The sequence below is a fragment of the Hyla sarda genome, chromosome 12 (assembly GCF_029499605.1).
Source record: "Hyla sarda isolate aHylSar1 chromosome 12, aHylSar1.hap1, whole genome shotgun sequence".
NCBI classification, from domain to species: Eukaryota; Metazoa; Chordata; class Amphibia; order Anura; family Hylidae; genus Hyla; species Hyla sarda.
This window is the reverse complement of record NC_079200.1, coordinates 23930076-23950865: the sequence shown is the minus strand read 5'-3', so window position 1 is coordinate 23950865 and position 20790 is coordinate 23930076. Positions and strand designations below refer to the sequence as shown.

The 20790-nt window shown below is 44.8% G+C and overlaps 1 long non-coding RNA gene across 1 annotated transcript in view; it reads left to right on the top strand.

Moving 5' to 3' along the window:
* LOC130296948 (uncharacterized) overlaps positions 1 to 20790 on the top strand; it is a 68310-nt gene that overhangs the window by 35223 nt on the left and 12297 nt on the right. The gene's annotated exons all lie outside the window — the stretch shown is intronic.

The following is a 20790-nucleotide window of genomic DNA, read 5'->3' as shown; positions in this document are numbered from 1 at the left end:
TATTTTAAGGATTATTGAGAAGTCACTGGACTTATTCTACATTAAAACGGCATATTAGTTTCTGCATTTTTTATCCTATTGAGCTTAATAGAGGAGCATATACTGGAGGCGGATATCTCCTTAGGAAGTGTATATGTACTGTAGAGGAAGATCATGGGTCAGCTGTGAAATCCATGGGGAGAGGGGGCAACAACCAGGGTGATTGCATCCTTATGGATATTCTCATGGAAGCTAGAAAGCTGTACAGGAATCATCTCCTTATAGTTCCTTTAGACCCACATAGATCCTACAGTAGACAGAATTTACCAAATAATCATGTTAAAGATATGACGTCAACAAGCACCATGTCTTCCTTTCACGGGTGGTATTATTGACCAACATCTAAAGGCGCCCCATTATAATCTTTGCTTTGGGCCCCCTCACCTTTTTGTATGCATCCGGTTGTCAAAGAGGTTCCACAGGATAGAGGATTACAAGCAGAGTAGGCCCCAAGACAATGAATGGAGTGGTGGCCAAGCAGGAACGCCCCGTACCAATCTTTCAGGGGACAATTATGTCCCTGCTCTTGGGATCAACAAGGTTCCCAACAGTCAGACCTCCCCTAATCTGCTTGTTGCCTTCTATACTGTAGATAGGGGTTAAATTAAAGGGGTACTTTACCCCTAGACATCTTATCCCTTATCCCTTGTATTGAGAGGGTGTGGCCGTGACGTCACGAGCCTCCGCCCCACATCGTCAGTCATCCAGCACTGAGCGAAGATCGCTCCATGCACCGGATGTCTAGGGTGCCACAGCTGAGATCGCAGGGGTCCCCAGCGGCGGGAGTACCCCTTTAATGAGATGGGGAAACCCCATTTAAGTACACCTACAGGGTTAAAAAGCTTTCTCCTTTTCTTCCTTTATGGAGGACAAGGCCTACAAAAATAGACCATGGATCAATGTCCACTTTGGTACTTTGATAGCTAATCTCTAAGCTTTATTTAAACTCTATTTCATTTTTATCTAACTTTATTTGGAGTGTGTGCATCCCCCCGTTCTTCACCAGAGACGCCAAAATGAACTTTGGACTTAAAAGGTTGGATCCCTAGGTAGTGGTCCTCAGAGAAGTCACTAGATAACACAGATGGGGACACAGGAGAGAAGTTAGATGGCTACCATGAGTCTGAATCAGGTGGTCGGTGAGACATTAGAAAGAGGTTGAAGCGGATGCACAGGCAGAAGTCCAATCCAGAGGTCTGACCATTGACACGAGGCAGCAGTAACATGAAATAGTGGATCTAGCACCTACTGACGGAAGAAGAGGCAGTGTCAGTAGGATCTGCAGACCCTTTCTTGTTTGAACGGGTTGCCAGAATTTGTTTGAATCTAGTTGCCATGGCCGTTGGAAACTCAGTGTGGTGATGTTATCTCACAGTACAAGAACAATCCGGTGCACACGTTAGCCAAATGTGGAGGAACAGGGCTGGAACAGCAAGGTCCGCAACAGGAGACTGAGAATGTACTGTAAGGTTTCCATACAGATTACAGATGATCACTGAAGGTTCTAGTAGTGATCACCTTATCATAAGTGAATTATGACAAATACTTTAAAACAGTGTTTCTCAACCCCCAGCGGAGCTGATCGGGACTATCATGACATAATCGCAATGTCCCGATCAGCTTACCGGACGACAAGAGGGTCCTCACCTGCCTCTCCGTCATCCGTTCCAAGCTAGAGAAGCAGAGCGCCGGTAACACTGATCAATGCTATGCTATGGCAGAGCAGTGATCAGTGTATGCAATCAGAAAATCGCATGGTATACCGTATATACTCGAGTATAAGCCGACCCGAGTATAAGCCGAGACCCCTAATTTCAACCCAAAATCCCAGGAAAAGTTATTGACTCGAGTATAAGCCTAGTGTGGGAAATACATCATCCCCCCTGTCATCATCCAGACCCGTCATTAACATCTTCATCATCATCACCACCTGTCATCATCCAGACCCTCATCATCAACTGTCATCATCCCCTTGTCATCATCCCACACATCCCCCCTTCATCATCCCCTTGTCATCATCCCACACATCCCCCCTTCATCATCCCCTTGTCATCATCCCCACCCCCCTTCATCATCCCCTTGTAATCATCCCACACACACCCCTTCATCATCCCCTTGTCATCATCCCCACCCCCTTCATCATCCCCACCCCCTTCATCATCCCACCCCCCCTCTTCATCATCCTCTTGTCATCATCCCACACCCCCCCTTGATCATCCTCTTCTCATCATCCGCCCTCAGTGGTCTTCAACCTGCGGACCTCCAGAGGTTTCAAAACTACAACTCCCAGCAAGCCCGGACAGCCGATGGCTGCCCGGGCTTGCTGGGAGTTGTAGTTTTGAAACCTCCGGAGGTCCGCAGGTTGAAGACCACTGCGGCCTTCAACATCATCCAGCCCCCTCTCACCCCCTTTAGTTCTGAGTACTCACCTCCGCTCGGCTCTGGTCCGGTCCTGCAGGACTGTCCGGTGAGGAGGTGGTCCGGTGGGATAGTGGTTCCGGGCTGCTATCTTCACCGGGGGCGCCTCTTCTCCGCGCTTCCGGCCCGGAATGGAGGCGTTGCCTTGACAACGACGCAGAAGTACGTTGGCAATGAACGCACCTCTGCGTCAATGTCAAGGCAACGTGACTATTCTGAGGCCAGGCCCGAAGCGCTTAGAAGAGGCCTCCCCGGTGAAGATAGCAGCCCGGAACCACTATCCCACCGGACCACCTCCTCACCGGACAGCCCTGCAGCACCGGACCAGCGCCGAGCGGAGGTGAGTACTGTACAGAACTAAAGGGGGGTGAGAGGGGGCTGGATGATGTCGAAGGCCGCAGTGGTCTTCAACCTGCGGACCTCCGGAGGTTTCAAAACTACAACTCCCAGCAATCCCGGACAGCCGATGGCTGCCCGGGCTTGCTGGGAGTTGTAGTTTTGAAACCTCTGGAGGTCCGCAGGTTGAAGACCACTGCGGGTGGAGAGTTCACTCGAGTATAAGCCGAGGGGGGTGTTTTCAGCACGAAAAATCGTGCTGAAAAACTTGGCTTATACTCGAGTATATACGGTAGTCCCCTTTGGGGGCTTAAAAAAAAAAAGTGTAAAAAAAAAGTTAATAAAAGTGAATTAACCCCTTCCCTGTTAAAAGTTGAAATCACCCCCCTTTTCCCATTTTGTTTAAAATAAAATAATGTAATAAAAGATAAAAATAATCATATATGGTCCTGCCTAAATGTCCAAACTATTAAAATATAAGGTTAGCAAAACCGCACGGTCGATGGCGTACACGTAAAAAAAAATATATACCAAAGTCCAAAATTTAGCATTTTTGGTCACTTCATATACCATAAAAATGTTAATTAAAAGTAGGGATCGACCGATTATCGGTATGGCCGATATTATCGGCCGATAATCACGATTTTGGGCATTACGGTATCGGCAATTATCTTGCCGATAAGCCGATAATGCCCGCCCCCCGGACCGCCCCCACCGCACCGCGACCGCCACCCCCTCGACCCGCCGCACCGCACCCCCGACCCACCGCACCGCGTCGCACCCCCCACCGTGATGCTAGGCGGTATACCGGTATGGATTTTTTCCCATACCGCTATACCGGTCGGGCCCCTCCCCCACCCTCCGGGTCAATAAAAAAATTAAACTTACCCGTAATGGGGGTGGTCCAGGCCATCCTTCCTTCATGTAGTGTCCGGGGGCGTTCCGGGTGGAGGGTGGAGGCTGTCCTTCTTCTCCGGCGGTCATCTTCTCCACTCCGGGCAGGCTCTGGCCTAGTACGCTGCATAGACGCCGCTACGCCGTGACGTCAGGTGCATCGCTGCGCACGGGCGTCACTGCGCAGCGACGTCTATGCAGCGTACTAGGCCGGAGCCTGCCCGGAGTGGAGAAGATGACCGCCGGAGAAGAAGGACAGCCCGGACCGGACCACCCTCCACCCGGAACGCCCCCGGACACTACAGGAACGATGGATGGATGGCCCAGAGCACCCTGGCAGGTAGGTGGAGAGAAACGGGTGGTGGCGGCGGCGGTCTATGGCCCCGCAAAAGCCACTGCAGATCATTGATTTAAAGCGCCCGCTTTAAATCAATGATCTGCAGCGGTGTCGCAGGAGGTTAAATAGCTGATAACTTATACCGGAATATCTGTAGAAGTTATCGGCTATTGGCCCTAACGTGCACCGATTATCGGTATCGGCCCTAAAAAAACGATATCGGTCGATCCCTAATTAAAAGGGATCAAAAAGTTCCATCAAAACAAAAATGGTACCGATAAAAACTATAGACCACGGCGCAAAAAAAAATTAGCCTTCATATAGCCCTGCATGCGGAAAAATAAAAAGATGCCAATTTTAAAGATACAAATTTTGGTGCATGTAGTTAGGATTTTTTAAAGTAATAAAATAAAACCTACATAAATTGGGTATCCTTGTAACCGTATGGACCTATAGAATAAAGATACGGTGTCATTTTTACCAAAAATAGCACTGTGTAGAAACGGAAGCCCCCCCAAAAATTAAAAATGGCATTTTTTTTTCAATTTCACCCCATAAATATTTTTTTGGGGGGGGGTTTGCGTTAGATTTTGTTATTCAATGATGTCATAACAAAGTACAATTGATGGAGCAAAAAACAAGTCCTTACATGGGTTTGTAGGTGCAAAATTGAAAGCGGTATGATTTTTAGAAGGAGAGGAGGAACAAACGAAACTGCAAAAATGAAAATTGGCCTGGTCCTTAAAGGGGTACTCTGGTGAAAACCTTTAACTGGTGGCAGAAAGTTAAACATATTTGTCAATAACTTCTATTAAAAAATCTCAATCCTTCCTGTACTTATTAGCTGCTGAATACTACAGAGGAAATTCTTTTCTTTTTGGAATGCTCTCTGATGACATCACGAGCTCAGTGCTCTCTGCTGACGTTATTATAATAATAATAACACTTTATTTATTGTTGTCCTTAGTGGGATTTGAACCCAAGTCCCCAGGACTGCAAGGCAGCAGTGCTAACCACTGAGCCACCATGCTGCCCTTAGCATACATCTGCTATGCACGGTTGCTAAAATTTGCTAGGAATTTCCTCTGTAGCATTCAGCAGCTAATAAGTACTGGAAGGATTAAGATTTTTTTAATAGAAGTAATTTACAAATCTGTTTAACTTTCTGCCACCAGTTGATTTAAAAGAAAAAAGGTTTTCACCGGAGTACCCCTTTAAGGTGAAAATGGGCTTGGTCCTTAAGGGGTTAAATAAGCGCTCTGATTGATTTTTTTTTTTTGCCCAAAGTAAACAGGAGCATCGGACCCCACTGCTTTCTATCGCCGTACGGAGTCACCTAGTTCAGGAAAAAAGTGCTATTTCAAAAACCCAGCTGGCCATGTTTTTGAGTCCAGTGAAAATATCTGTTTTAATTAAAATTAAATTTTTTGTGTCCTAAAAAAAAAAAAAAAAAAAAATTTTTTGCTAAGTACGATGGAGGAATCAGTCTCTTTGATGGTTTTATTGGCTTTTTTAAATCCAGTGTCATTATTGTTATGACATAATTTCTGTAGCTAATTACATACTTTATTCTTAATGTTTAGTGTTTTAGGTTTACAGCTTTCATGCTGGTTTATGATAACTCCCATGATTAACATTTGTTAACCCTTCCTTTCAACTTTCTTGGTGCTGTATTTAACTGCGTAGTGACTACAGGTACAGTATATACATAATCGATACCTTTGTTAAAGAGCATTTTTTGTTCTGTTTAATATAGGGACTATACAGTACAGTGGTCCCTCGAGTTACAATATTAATTTGTTCTGGGACGACCATTGTAGGTTGAAACCATTGTAGGTTGAGACCAAAACTCTATGGAAACCTGGTAATTGGTTCTAAAGGCACCAAAATGTCATCCGAAAATAGGAAAAAGTGAGAAAAATAAGTAGATACAGTAACTAATATAGATAGAGCAAATCCTTACATGTAAAAGGAAGAAAGACCTTCTGGGAGCTGTAAATCACTGTCTATGTCAGTGTTTCCCAAGCAGGGAGCCTCCAGCTGTTGCAAAACTACAACTCCCAAGCCTCCAGCTGTTGCAAAACTACCACTCCCAGCATGCCCGGACAGCCAAAGGCTGTCCGGGCATGCTGGGAGTTGTAGTTTTGCAACAGCTGGGGCCACCCTGCCTGGGAAGCACTGGTCTATGTAGAGGACAGGAGCTTCTTCAGGGTCCTGTACAGTACACACAGTGTCCTAAAAAAGTAATGGAATCGCCCTCACCTGATGTCCAAAGGAGAAGCTAACCCTGGTACAGGTAAAGTGTACAGAACATGTAATACCTCCCTGTACTGTAGGGGGCGCTACGAGACACCAGTCAGTGCATACGCTTCAGTAATACAGGGGTTTTACCAGCGAATTCCCATTTTGATTGGTCGGTTCTTCCAGCCATTGACAGGTATCACAGATCTGGACTGTAGGTAGCATTGTATGTTGAGTCTGGTTTAAACTTACGATGGTCCAGAAAAGAACATTGTATGTTGAAACTATTGTATGTTGAGGCCATTGTAAGTTGAGGGATCACTGTATATTATACGCATGGATGCCATTAAAGAGGTTATCTTACCACAAAAATCCCTTTTTGTTTTCTTATTAAAAAATATTGACCCGGCCCCACTGTAAACAAGAGAGCTGTGGTAGACCCTGACTGTCTATGTATTTGGCTTGGACGGCCTTTCATTTTAAACCTATGATCGACAGCAGCTTCCCGGCAAACAACACCAAGGGTTTCTGATCCTTGATTTGAGTTAAAGGGGTATTCCAGGCAAAAACTTTTATTTTTTATATCAACTGGCTCCGGAAAGTTAAACAGATTTGTAAATTACTTCTATTAAAAAATCTTAATCCTTCCAATAGTTATTAGCTTCTGAAGTTGAGTTGTTGTTTTCTGTCTAACTGCTCTCTGATGACTCACGTCCCGGGAGCTGTGCAGTTCCTATGGGGATATTCTCCCATCATGCACAGCTCCCGGGACGTGACATCATCATTGAGCAGTTAGACAGAAAACTTCAGAAGCTAATAACTATTGGAAGGATTAAGATTTTTTAATAGAAGTAATTTACAAATCTGTTTAACTTTCTGGAGCCGGTTGATATATATAAAAAAGTTTTTGCCTGGAATACCCCTTTAATCAAATTGATCATTTGTTTCATAATTATATAGACAAAAAATGTAGCCTTAAAATGGTATTCCGGTGAAAGAAAAATGTTTTCAAATCAACTGGTGCCAGAAAGTTATACATATTTGTAAATTTCTTCTATTTAAATATCGTAATCCTTCCAGTACTTATCAGCTGCTGTATGCTCCACAGGAAGTTGTGTAGTTATTTTCTGTCTGACCACAGTGCTCTCTGCTGACACCTCTGTCCATGTCAGGAACTGTACAGAGCAGGAGAGGTTTGCTATGCGAATTTGCCACTACTCTGGACAGTTCCTGACATGGACAGAGGTGTCAGCAGAGAGCACTGTGGTCAGACAGAAAATAACTACACAACTTTCCCTGTAGCATACAGCAACTGATAAGTACTGGAAGGCTAGATGTAATTTAAAAATCTGTTTAACTTTATGGTACCAGTTATTGGTACTCCACTGGGAAAAAAATTTTTTACATCAACTGGTGGCATAAAGTTGAAGATATTTGTAAATTACTTCTATTTAAAAATCATAATCCTTCCAGTACTTATCAGCTGCTTTATGATCCCCAGGAAGTTCTTTTTGAATTTCCTTTCTGTCTGACCACTGCTGACCCCTCTGCCCATTTTAGGAACTGTTCAAAGTAGGAGCAAATTCTGTTGTGGTCAGTCAATGGGTGCAGTACCTATTGGCCAATGTGTCACTCTGCATTCCTATCTAGCATATTCTTTAGTTACAATTAGAGGAATGAATTATAGAAATTGAACCTATTATACAATACCCTAGTCATGCAACGTTTTTAGATTCTCTTCGCTAATAGGAAAAAATAACAATTCTCCTTTGACATGAATTTGAGTTACAGATGGGACCTTGTGACAATGTTCATGACACCCGATCTGTGTGTTATTTGTAATCCTATAATTTTGGGTAATTGTTTTCCTCATGATCGGTTATAAATGATCTTATAAACTCGTCACTAACAATGGCAACCAAAATGCACGTCTAGACTAGGAATGACATAAACATACCACAGGAATGACTTATTGTGAAATGTGATGAGTGTCAACACAATAACACTGATTATCTGGGGACAATGGCAGCTGTCAAGGGTGGGATATATTAGACAGCCAGGTCTTTAAAGAGGTACTCCGCCCCTAGACATCTTATCCCCTATCCAAAGATCTCAGCTGCGGCAATCCAGACATCCGGTGCACGGAGCGAACGTCACCAGATGACTGGTTATGTGGGGCAGAGGCTCATGGCGTCACGGCCTTTCCCCCTCAATGCAAGCCTATGGGAGGGGGCGTGACGGCTGTCACGCCCCCTCCCATAGACTTGCATTGAGGGGGCAAGGCCGTGACGTCACGAGTGGGGCGCGACGTGAAGTCACGAGCCTCTGGCGCTGAACTAGACATTCGAATCGAACGCCGGGTGCAGTATGAGATCCCCAGAGGCGGGACCCCCATGATCAGACATCTTATCTCCTATCCTTTGGATAGGGGATAAGATGTCTAGGGGCGGAGCACCCCTTTAACCCCTTAAGGACGCAGGACGTAAATGTACGTCCTGGTGCGGTGGTACTTAACGCACCAGGACGTACATTTACGTCCTAAGCATAACCGCGGGCATCGGAGCGATGCCCGTGTCATGCACGGCTGATCCCGGCTGCTGATCGCAGCCAGGGACCCGCCAGCAATGGCCGACGCCCGCGATCTCGCGGGCGTCCGCCATTAACCCCTCAGGTGCCGGGATCAATACAGATCCCGGCATCTGCGGCAGTGCGCGATTTGAATGAATGATCGGATCGCCCGCAGCGCAGCTGCGGGGATCCGATCATTCATAACGCCGCACGGAGGTCCCCTCTCCTTCCTCCGTGCGGCTCCCGGCGTCTCCTGCTCTGGTCTGTGATCGAGCAGACCAGAGCAGAAGATGACCGATAATACTGATCTGTTCTATGTCCTATACATAGAACAGATCAGTATTAGCAATCATGGTATTGCTATGAATAGTCCTCTATGGGGACTATTCAAGTGTAAAAAAAAATAAAAAAAAATGTAAAAGTAAAAGTAAAAAAAAAGTGAAAAATCCCCTCCCCCAATAAAAAAGTAAAACGTCCGTTGTTTCCTATTTTACCCCCAAAAAGCGTAAAAATTTTTTTTATAGACATATTTGGTATCGCCGCGTGCGTAAATGTCCGAACTATTAAAATAAAATGTTAATGATCCCGTACGGTTAACGGCGTGAACGAAAAAAAAAAAAAAGTCCAAAATTCCTACTTTTTTAATACATTTTATTTAAAAAAAATTATAAAAAATGTATTAAAAGTTTTTCATATGCAAATGTGGTATCAAAAAAAAGTACAGATCATGGCGCAAAAAATGAGCCCCCATACCGCCGCTTATACGGAAAAATAAAAAAGTTAGAGGTCATCAAATTAAAGGGATTATAAACGTCCTAATTTGGTTAAAAAGTTTGTGATTTTTTTTAAGCACAACAATAATATAAAAGTATGTAATAATGGGTATCATTTTAATCGTATTGACCCTCAGAATAAAGAACATATGTCATTTTTACCATAAATTGTACGGCGTGAAAACGAAACCTTCCAAAATTAGCAAAATTGCGTTTTTCGTTTTAATTTCCCCACAAAAATAGTGTTTTTTGGTTGCGCCATACATTTTATGATATAATGAGTGATGTCATTACAAAGGAAAACTGGTCGCGCAAAAAACAAGCCCTCATACTAGTCTGTGGAGGAAAATATAAAAGAGTTATGATTTTTAGAAGGCGAGGAGGAAAAAATGAAAACGTAAAAATTAAATTGTCCTTAAGGCCAAAATGGGCTGAGTCCTTAAGGGGTTAAGATGATGTGTTGGAAGTGGTAAAAATGGGAATGTGCAATTATATGAGTGACTCTGACAAGGGCCAAATTGTGATATCTAGATGACTGGGTCAGATCATATGCAAAAACGGACAGTCTTGTTGGGTCCTCCTTGTATGCAGTGATGAGTACTTACCGTACATGAGAGAGAGTATCGGGAGTTGCTGGCACTACGCCAGTATGCAAAACTATAACTCCAGGATCACGCTACACAGTGTGTGGTTATTGCTCATCGACTGCAATAGTATAGACAAATCTTCACCGCATTTGATGAAGTTCATGGCACTCACCCATGTCAGACAAACTTCTTTTTTCCAAAAATCCAACAAAAGAACATAGCACAGGGACGTTGAAGGCTCATAAGTAAAACAGGAGCTACAGCTGTTTCACACGAAGTATGCTGCTTTAGACTCCAGAGTCTGATGAAGCACACTTAGCGTGAAACAACTGTAACTCCTGTTTTACTCCTGGGCGTCTGCCTGCCTTCAATGTTCTTTTGTTGGATTTTTGGAACAAAGAAATGTGTCTCACAAACACACAGAGGAGTACCCCTTTACTTACCTAGTGGCAAATATGGTTCTCTTCTGAGCTGCATTTACAGAAATTGCAGCTTCTTTAGCAAGGCAGTGGTCGTCTTGGAAGTGTTTGTTGTCCTTATGTTGGAATACTGTCCTTATGTTGGAATATCACAGGACATGTTGGCCTTCATGGTTCCCTGAATGAACTGTAGCTCCCCAGTAGCAGCAGCGCGCATGTAGGCCCAGACCTTGACATTCCCACCACCATGCTTTACTGTAGGGAATACACACTTGTCTTTGTACTCCTCACCTGGTTGTGGCCACACACACTCGACACCATCTAAAATAAATAAATTTACCTTGATCTCATCAGACCACAGGACATGGTTCCAGTAATCCATGTCCTTAGTCTTCTTGTCTTCAGCAAACTGTTTGCGTGCTTTCTTGTGCATCATCTTTAGAAGAAGCTTTTTTATAGGACGACAGCCATGCAGACCAATTTGATGCAGTATGGGGTGTATGGTCTGAGCACTGACAGGCTGACCCTCCACCCCTTTAACCTCTGCTGCAATGTTGGCAGCACTCATTTGTCTATTTCCCAAAGACAACCTCTGGATAGGGCACTGAGCACGTACACTCAACTAATTTGGTTGCCATGATGAGGCCTGTTCTGAGTAGAACCTTTCCTGTGAATCTGCTGTATGGTCTTGCCTACTGTGCTGCAGCTCAGTTTAAGAGTCTTGGCAATATTCCTATAGCCTGGACCATCTTTCTGTAGGAGCAACAATTCTCTTTTTTAAATCCTCAGTGTTCATTGCCATGAGGTGTCATGTTAAACTAGTATTAGAAAGTGTGAGAGCGATAACCCCATACACACCTGAGACCTTACAACACTAACAAGAGAATTACTCACGTTTGTTGCCAAGCTTAAGACCTTAATGTTTGTGTGTTGAATTATTTTGAGGGGACACAACATTAAACACTGGTATACAGGCCGTGCACTCACTACTTTATATTGTAGCAGAGGGGCATTTCTTCAGTGTCGTCACATGAAAAGATAGAAGAAAATATTTACAGGAGTGGACTCACTTATGTGAGATGCTGTACATAAAGCATTTAACTTCTGTGATACTGCATATAGGAAACACCTATCTGCACTTTTGGGTAACTTTTTAGAATAAGCTATTATGGTTAGGTACATGAGGAACAGCTTAATTTCTGCTTCTTATAACCTATATCTGTATATAGCATTTTTACCAGTGCTCCCCCCTGCAGGTGTCATCTTCTAATGCAGTGATTCCCAACCGGGGTGCCGCGGGATTTTGCAGTGAATTTTTAATAAAAAAATGTTTAAATGTCCCGCCCCGGCCTGCGCGCCTACGACTCAAGGCACCGCAAGGGGGAAGGGAAGCCAGCATGCGCACTGCGTACACAGTGCCCCCTCCCCCTTGCGGCGCAGTTAGACGAAAATGGTGCCCTACTACAACAATAAGATGCCGGCGCCGGTTTCCTGTGCCTTGGAACTGCAAGCTGTGCCAGATTCCCATGCTGGCTTGCTTAAGGTACTGTACCCTTTCCACCCCTGTCCACCCAACCCCCCCCCCCCCCGTCACTCATGTCCACCTTGTCCACCCGCCTGTCCATCCCTGTCACCCATGTTCATCCCCCCTGTCCACCCCCCTATTCACCCCTCTGTCCCTTTGTCACTCCTGTCCACCCCTCTTTTACCTCCTTGTCACCCTTGTCCACCCCTCTGACCCCCTGTCACCCATGTTCACCCTCCATTGTCCACCATTCTGACCACATCCTTTTCACCCATGTCCACCTCCTATTCACCTTGTCACTCCTGTCCACCCCTCTGGTACCAGCTTTTCACTCCTGTTCACCCATTTGTCACCCATGTACACCCCTCTACACCCATCTTTGATCCATGTACACTCCTCTACACTCCTCTACACCCCACTGTCACCCATGTACACTCCTCTACACCCCACTGTCACCCATGTACACTCCTCTACACCCATCTGTCACCCATGTACACTCTTCTACACCCATGTACACCCCTCTACACCCCACTGTCACCCATGTACACTCCTCTACACCCCACTGTCACCCATGTACACTCCTCTACACCCATCTGTCACCCATGTACACTCTTCTACACCCATGTACACCCCTCTACACTCCAGTCACCCATGTATACTCCTGTCCCGAGGGGCTTGACGAAGCGCTGATTGCACGATACGGACCGTTGCCCATCCCACTCCCCCACCCCACCTGTTCCTGTCCGCTCCCCCGCAAGGTTTGCTATGCTGAGCATGTCGTGATGCAATAAAGAAGTTTTATCAATCGCCAAGACCGGGTGAATGCTCCATTCTCTTGTTTATCTGCATTGGATTTATCTTCCATCTTTTATGTGAGCACCGGAGCAGTCTATCAGCCAGAGGAATACAGCTATACATTTATTTGTGAAGTAGCAGTGCCAGGTACACCTATATGAGGACTGGATCTACAAAATTAACTTGTTTTCCCAGATCACAGAGCATGAAGGACAAGTTTATGGTGCTTTCATTGGTGTATTTCATAAAGTCTGGCATGGGCCCTTATCAGACGATGTGATGACCAAATGGATTGTTTTCTTAATAAATATAGAGAGCCATATAGAGATTCGCTAGGGAAGGTAAAAACTTTTACCTCATTGGGGTACCACCTGGTTAAAGAAAAAAAAATGCATATTGAATTAAAAATATTAATTCTGTAGCAAAAAACTTAAAAGGAGTAGTGTAGTGAATAAAAACTTATCCCCTACCCAAAGCATAATCCGCAGGAAGTGGTCGGGCCGACCCCAGCAGTGAAGCCGACACTTGTTTTTCTATTGGATACATGCAGGGGGCGTGTCGGCCACCACTTCTTACTGGGGTTGCCAAGCCCCCTTCCTGTGGGCTTCTGGGGCCCTATACAGGAGATAATAGGGGGGTCCCAACAGTCGGGCCCCCGTGATCTTTTTTTTTTTTTTTGTTAACTACTCCTTTAAAGCTGATAACATATATTCATGCAATTAATTGGAAAAATAAATCTATCTAGGACGTAAAATGCTTTGCGGGCGAACTATAATGCTCAGAAGAGAAGGAGCGCCATTGAGCTTTTGGAAAGAGAATTCGTTTGGAATGGTAGTCAGGGGTCAGGGGAAAGTAAAGTGATCTTTACTGTGGCAACCACTAGGAAGGCAGAACTGCAACTCCCAGCATGCCCAGACAGCCAAAGGCTGTCTTGGCATGCTGGGAGTTGTAGTTTTGCAACATCTGGAGGGTCACAGTTTGGAGACCACTGTTACAGTGGTGCCCAAACGGTAGCCCTTCAAATGTTGCCAAACTACAACTCTCAGCATTCCTAGACTGCCCAGGCATGCTGGGAGTTGTAGTTCTGTATCATCTGTCCCTTCAGATTTTGCAATTTTAATGACATTTTTGAAAATTGCTGCTCTACTTTGAAGCCCTCTAATTTTTTCAAAAAGTAAAAATATGTCCATTTTATGATGCCCCCGGGGTTTCCGGTAACCGGCTCCGGTCTCCGCCGCGATCCACTTCCTGGTTGCCGGTGGTCAGATGAATCATACTGCACTCAGCCAATCACCAGCCGCAGTGAAGTCCCGACTCGGCCGGCGATAGGCTGAGCGGCAGTGTGAGAACGCTTCAGGACACAAAATTCTTCACTACATTGGCACCTGCGGCCGGGGCCGAAAACGTCACACTGCCGCTCAGCCTATAGCCGGCCGAGTCGGGACTTCACTGCGGCCGGTGATTGGCTGAGCGCAGTAAGACTCTCCGACCACCGGCAACCAGGAAGAGGATCACGGCGGAGGCCAGAGCCGGATACCGAAGGCCCCTGGGGAGCGGAGGAAGGTATGTACATCTTAATTTTTTTACTGCCGGCACTATGGGCGACAATTTTTATATTCCGGAGTTCTCCTTTAAGGTAAAAAAGGGCTGCATCCTTAAGGGGTTAACCACAACACTGTAACACTCTGTCCCACCCCGGGACTCAAACCAGTGGTGGTCTCCCATCCACTGTGCTGCCGAGACAGTCCTGCTTATCTTACTGTTTTACATGCCGTGAGATCTCCATAGGCCACAATGGGCAAAAAATTACAGAGTTAATGCACTAGTTACAGTCCCCTATACCATTAAAGAAGGGAGGACTCAATATTCCCGAATATGCGCATATGCGCATAAATTTTCGCATATGCGCAAAGAAAACAAATATGACGAATAAGCGAATTTCGCGAATATATGACGAATATTCGTCCATATATTCGTGAAATATCGCGAATTCGAATATGGCCTATGCCGCCCATCACTATTGGGCACTTCCATTTTTTTATTTTTAGGTACTTTTTAGCACTAAAATTGCAGAATATTATGAGAAGGAGGGAAAATGTAGTCCTATTTTTTCTCTCTAATGGGTCGTTATAAGGATATTTTTGAGATTTTGGAAGCTGGGATACTCACTACACCCATGCATGTCTATATAATAAAGTATGGGTGGAATGTAAATTTAAAAAAAAAAACCTGTACCTGTACACCCGTGGGAATTCCGGTCCCCGCCGCGCGCTGGGCAGGGACCGGACCGGGATGCCTGCTGAAATTATTCAGCAGGCATCCTGTGCAAATGCCCAGGGGGATCCTGAGACCCCCCCCCTCCCCCTCATGTCGGCGATCGCCACAGATCGCAAGTGAATTCACACCAGCAATCTTTGGCAATTCCGGTCATACGGGTCCCACGTGACCCGATGACACATGGTGATCGGGGGTGTAGAAAACACCCCCAATCACCTCCTGTATCTATGGGGAGGTGACTATTTCGTCCCCCCCCCCCCCAGGAGTGCTGCTATTGGTCGGATGATCGTCCAACCAATAGCAGCCGGCAGAGGAGGAGTTCAGTCAGTCAGCTGGCAGAGCTGTGAGAAGGAGCCAGGGATGCCCCCTCAGTTTCAAGATCTGTGCCCCTCAGGGCTGAAGAGAACCAGTGTAGGGCAGGGTGAGATTGCTAGTAAAGGGACAGGTAGGAGGTTAAAAAAAATAAAAGTAAAAAAAAAAATTCCACACACTACATACTTCTCCGCTTTACAGTATGGCCATGGCACGGAGGCGGTTCAAGGCCATTTGGAAATGCCTGCATTACTCTGATAATGTGGCATGTCCCCCCCCCCCCCCCCCCCGAGGTGATCCCGCCTATGACCAGCTTTACAAAGTGAGGCCGATCATAGATCACTTTGGGGCCAAATTTTGGGAGGCCTACGTACCCCTCGGGAGCGCTCGGTAGATAAGTCTACACTTGCAAGTTTAGAGTATATGAGGGACGAGATTCCCGTATTGAACCCCCAGAATGTTCCCCCACTCTGGGTGTTCGCGGGAAACTCGTTTGGGACCTTGTGCACACATTGCAGGATAAGGGTTACCACGTGTATGTGGACAACTTTTATACCAGCATCCCTCTCTTCACATTCCTCGCCGCCAGATCCACATCTGCTTGTGGGACCGTGCGGAAGAACCAGAGAGGCCTCCCTCTAAATTTGATCCAGACACCTATGCCCAAGGGTGAGTCCCGTGCCCTTACCCAGGTATAAAGATAAGAGGGATGTCCTTATGCTGTCCACAATTCATGGTAACGGCAGCTCACCTTTCCCTGTGCGAGGTACCACAACACCGGTCCTCAAGCCCGATTGTATTCTGGACTACAATCGCTATATGGGGGAAGTTGATATCTCTGATCAAGTCCTCAAGCCATATAACGCCATGCGGAAAACTCGGGTATGGTACAAAAAAAATTGCGATCTACTTGGTACATGTTGCCATGTACAACTCTTTTGTACTGTCCCAGTACGCTGGCAACACAGGGACATTCCTCCAGTTTCAAGAAGAAGTCCTAAGGGCTCTGATCTTTGGCAACCGGGAAAGAGCAGGCCGGACTTCGCAAGGAACTGGAAATATAGGTGCCAGGCCAACACTTTTCAGGTGAGGTCCCCCACACTGGAAAGAAGGGACGATCCCAGAAAAAATTGCAGTGTGTGTTACAAGAGGGGGATTCGGGAGGACACCACCACTCAATGTGATGCTTGCCCGATCATCCGGGCCTCTGCATTAAAAACTGCTTCAGGGAGAATCACACTTCCATGCGGTACTAAATTTTCCCTTTTCATTTAAATTTTCCATAATTTGACTCCAATGTACCAAGTCAAGAGTACATTCCAAATGTTAACCCCATAAAACCACTAAATTGCACAAAAAACTCTTTTATAAAAAAAACCTGATAAGACCTCTGGGGGTATTTTTTCCAAAAATGGGTCATGAGTCACTGGGTCACTATCATCGGGGGACTTTATGTTGCCTCAAATGCACAGTGCTCTCTCTCCACCTGAGCGGGTGCACATTTGAGGCAACAGGTTAGGGACGGCCACACACATCACATTCCCAGAATGATGATTCAGAGCATAGGGTTTGGGGTGGGCATATTTTTTAGGTTTGGCTATGCTCTGGGTCATCATTCTGGGAACATAACCTGTTTTATGATTTTACATCCCACTGTACCCCATATTCGTAATTTACCCCATGTAATGCTCGCTCCTTGGGGGGGGGGGGGGGGTCCTGCTATTCTGGCTCCATAGGCAGCTATGTAAAAGCTTAAGGCCCCTGACTGCACTCCTGCTGTTCCAAAACCGGTGTGCACCTGCAGAGCTGCTAACTTCCAGATATGAGGTATGTCCTTACTCCAAAGAAATGTATTTACAAATTTATGGTGACATTTTCTCCTGTTACCACTTGTGAAAATGAAAAATTTGGGGTAACCAGCATTTTAATGTAAAAAATCAAATTTTTCCTTTTCACATCCCACTTTAATGAACAGCTGTGGGGTGTTAAGGCTCACTGTACCCCTTCTTACATTTTGTTGAGGGGTGTAGTTTCCAAAATAGTATGCCATGTGGTTTTTTTTCTGCTGTTCTGGCACCATAGGGGCTTCCTAAATGCGACATGCCCCCCCCCCCATTGCAGTAAAATATGCAGATGTGACTCCTCTTGAGCATTGTAGTGCACCCGCAGTGCACTTGACGTCCACAAATGGGGTATTTCCGTACTCAGAAGAGATGGGGTTACAAATTTGGGGGGGGGGGCATTTTCTCCTATTACCCCTTATAAAAATGTTAAATTTGGGGGAAAACCAGCATTAGTGAAAAAAAAAAATATTTACACATCCAACTTTCACGAAAAGTCGTCAAACCCCCGTGGGGTGTTAAGGCTCACTGTGCCCTTTGTTACGTTCCTTGAGGGGTGTAGTTTCCAAAATACAGGATATGGATACACCTTAATAAAATAGGAATGGTTGGTGATATTAACTTCCTGTCTGTGGCACATTAGTATTTGTGAGGGGGGAACTTTTCAACATGGGTGGTGACCATGGTGGCCAGTTTTTTCAATAGGAAGAGGGTCATGTGACACAAACTTATTGGGAATTTCACAAGAAAAACAATGATGTGCTTGGTTTTAACGTAACTTTATTCTTTCATGAGTTATTTACAAGTTTCTGACCACTTATAAAATGTGTTCAATGTGCTGCCCATTGTGTTGGATTGTCAATGCAACCCTCTTCCCTATATACTACTATATACTACTACATACACCGCAGGAGAAATGCTAGCACAGGCTTCCAGTATCCGTAGTTTCAGGTGCTGCACATCTCGTATCTTCACAGCATAGACAATTGCCTTCAGATGACCCCAAAGATAAAAGTCTAAGGGGGTCAGATCGGGAGAACTTGGGGGCCATTCAACTGGCCCATGATGACCAATCCACTTTCCAGGAAACTGTTCATCTAGGAATGCTCGGACCTGACACCCATAATGTGGTGGTCACCATCTTGCTGGAAAAACTCAGGGAACGTGCAGCTTCAGTGCATAAAGAGGGAAACTCATCATCATGGAACAATTTCACATATCCAGTGGCCTTGAGGTTTCCATTGATGAAGAATGGCCCCACTATCTTTGTACCCTATATACCACACCATACCATCAATTTTTGTGTTCCAACAGTCTTGGAGGGATCTATCCAATGTGGGTTAGTGTCAGACCAATAGCGGTGGTTTTGTTTGTTAACTTCACCATTCACATAAAAGTTTCCTCATCACTGAACAAAATCTTCTGCATAAACTGAGGGTCCTGTTCCAATTTTTGTTTTGTCCATTCTGCAGCACCTGAAACTACGGATAGTGAAAGCCTGTGCTAGCATTTCTCCTGCGGTGTATATAGTAGTATATAGCAGTGTATATGGATACTGGAAGCCTGTGCTAGCATTTTTCCTGCGGTGTATATAGTAGTATATAGCAGTGTATACGGATACTGGAAGCCTGTGTTAGCATTTCTCCTGCGGTGTATATAGTAGTATATAGCAGTGTATATGGATACTGGAAGCCTGTGCTAGCATTTTTCCTGTGGTCTATATAGTAGTATATAGAGGTGTATACGGATACTGGAAGCCTGTGCTAGCATTTCTCCTGTGGTGTATATAGTAGTATATAGCAGTGTATACGGATACTGGAAGACTGTGCTAGCATTTCTCCTGCGGTGTATATAGTAGTATATAGCAGTGTATACAGATACTGGAAGCCTGTGCTAGCATTTCTCCTGTGGTGTTGCTATCAGTGTGTGAAGAGTGGGAGAGGGTGGCATTGACAATCCAACACAATGGGCAGCACATTGAACACATTTTATAAGTGGTCAGAAACTTGTAAATAACTCATGAAAGAATAAAGTTAGGTTAAAACCAAGCACATCATTGTTTTTCTTGTGAAATTCCCAATAAGTTTGATGTGTCACGTGACCCTCTCCCTATTGAAAAAAAACTAAAGTTGGATTCAAAATGGCCACCATGGTCACCACCCATCTTGAAGAGTTTCCCCCCTCACATATACTAATGTACCACAAACAGGAAGTTAATATGACCTACCATACCCTTTTTTATTAAGGTGTATCCATATAAATAGCCCACCCTGTATGCCATTGTTTTTGCTGTCCTGGTACCATAGGGGCTTCCTAAATGGGACATGACCCCAAAAACCAACACAGCTAAATTTGCTTTCCAAAAGCCAGATGTGACTCCTCTTCTGAGCACTGTAGTGCGCCCGCAGTGCACTTTACATCCACAAATGGTGTATTTTCATACTCAGAAGAGATGGGGTTACAAATTTTGGGAGGTATTTTCTCCTATTACCCCTAGTAAAAATGCAAAATTCGGGGTAACACCAGCAATTTAGTGTAAAAAAAAAATAAAAACTTTCATTTAAACCTCAAACTTTAACGAGGTGTTGTGAAACACCTGTGGGGTGTTAAGGCTCACTGTACCCATTGTTATATTCCTTGAGGGGTGTAGTTTCCAAACTAGTATGCCACGTGTTTTTTTTGCTGTTCTGGCACCATAGAGTCTACCTAAATGTGACATGTCCCCCCAAAAACCATTTCAGAAAAACTCTCCTTCCCTTCTGAGCCTTGTAGAGCACCCAGAGAACTTTACATACACATGAGGTATTGCCTTACGTGAGAGAAATTGGGTTACAAATTTTAGGAAGATTTCTCTCCTTTTACCACTTGTAAAAATTCAAAAACTGGATCTACAAGAACACGAGTGTAAAAAAAAAAATTTCGATTTTGAATTTTCTCCTTCACTTTGCTGCTATTCCTGTAAAACACCTTAAGGGTTAACACGCTTACTGAATGCCATTTTGAATACTTTGAGGTGTGCAGTTTTTATTATGGTGTCATTTGTGGGGCATTTCTAATATGAAGGCCCTTCAAATCCACTTCAAAACTGAACTGGTCCCTGAAAATTTTTTGAATGTGTCAAAAAAAAAAAAAGCAGAGCTTCTCATGGGATAGTCTAGATAGTGAGAAAATACCATCCATATAAATATGGGATAGGGACAATCTCGCTCACCTTTTGTGGTTGTGTGCCAGACAAGACACCCACCAGTAACAGCGTTGGAATGTCTGTGCAGCCACCGTGGTTTTGGCAGTCAGGGGTCCTCAGCCAAATGTAAAAACATCAAAATTGAGGAAAAAGAATATCCACGGGTTCTCGGCGCAAACCGTCTCATAAAAATCACAGCTAGTGACATGTAGAAGAAAAGTCCATTTATTACGGTAGGTAGCCA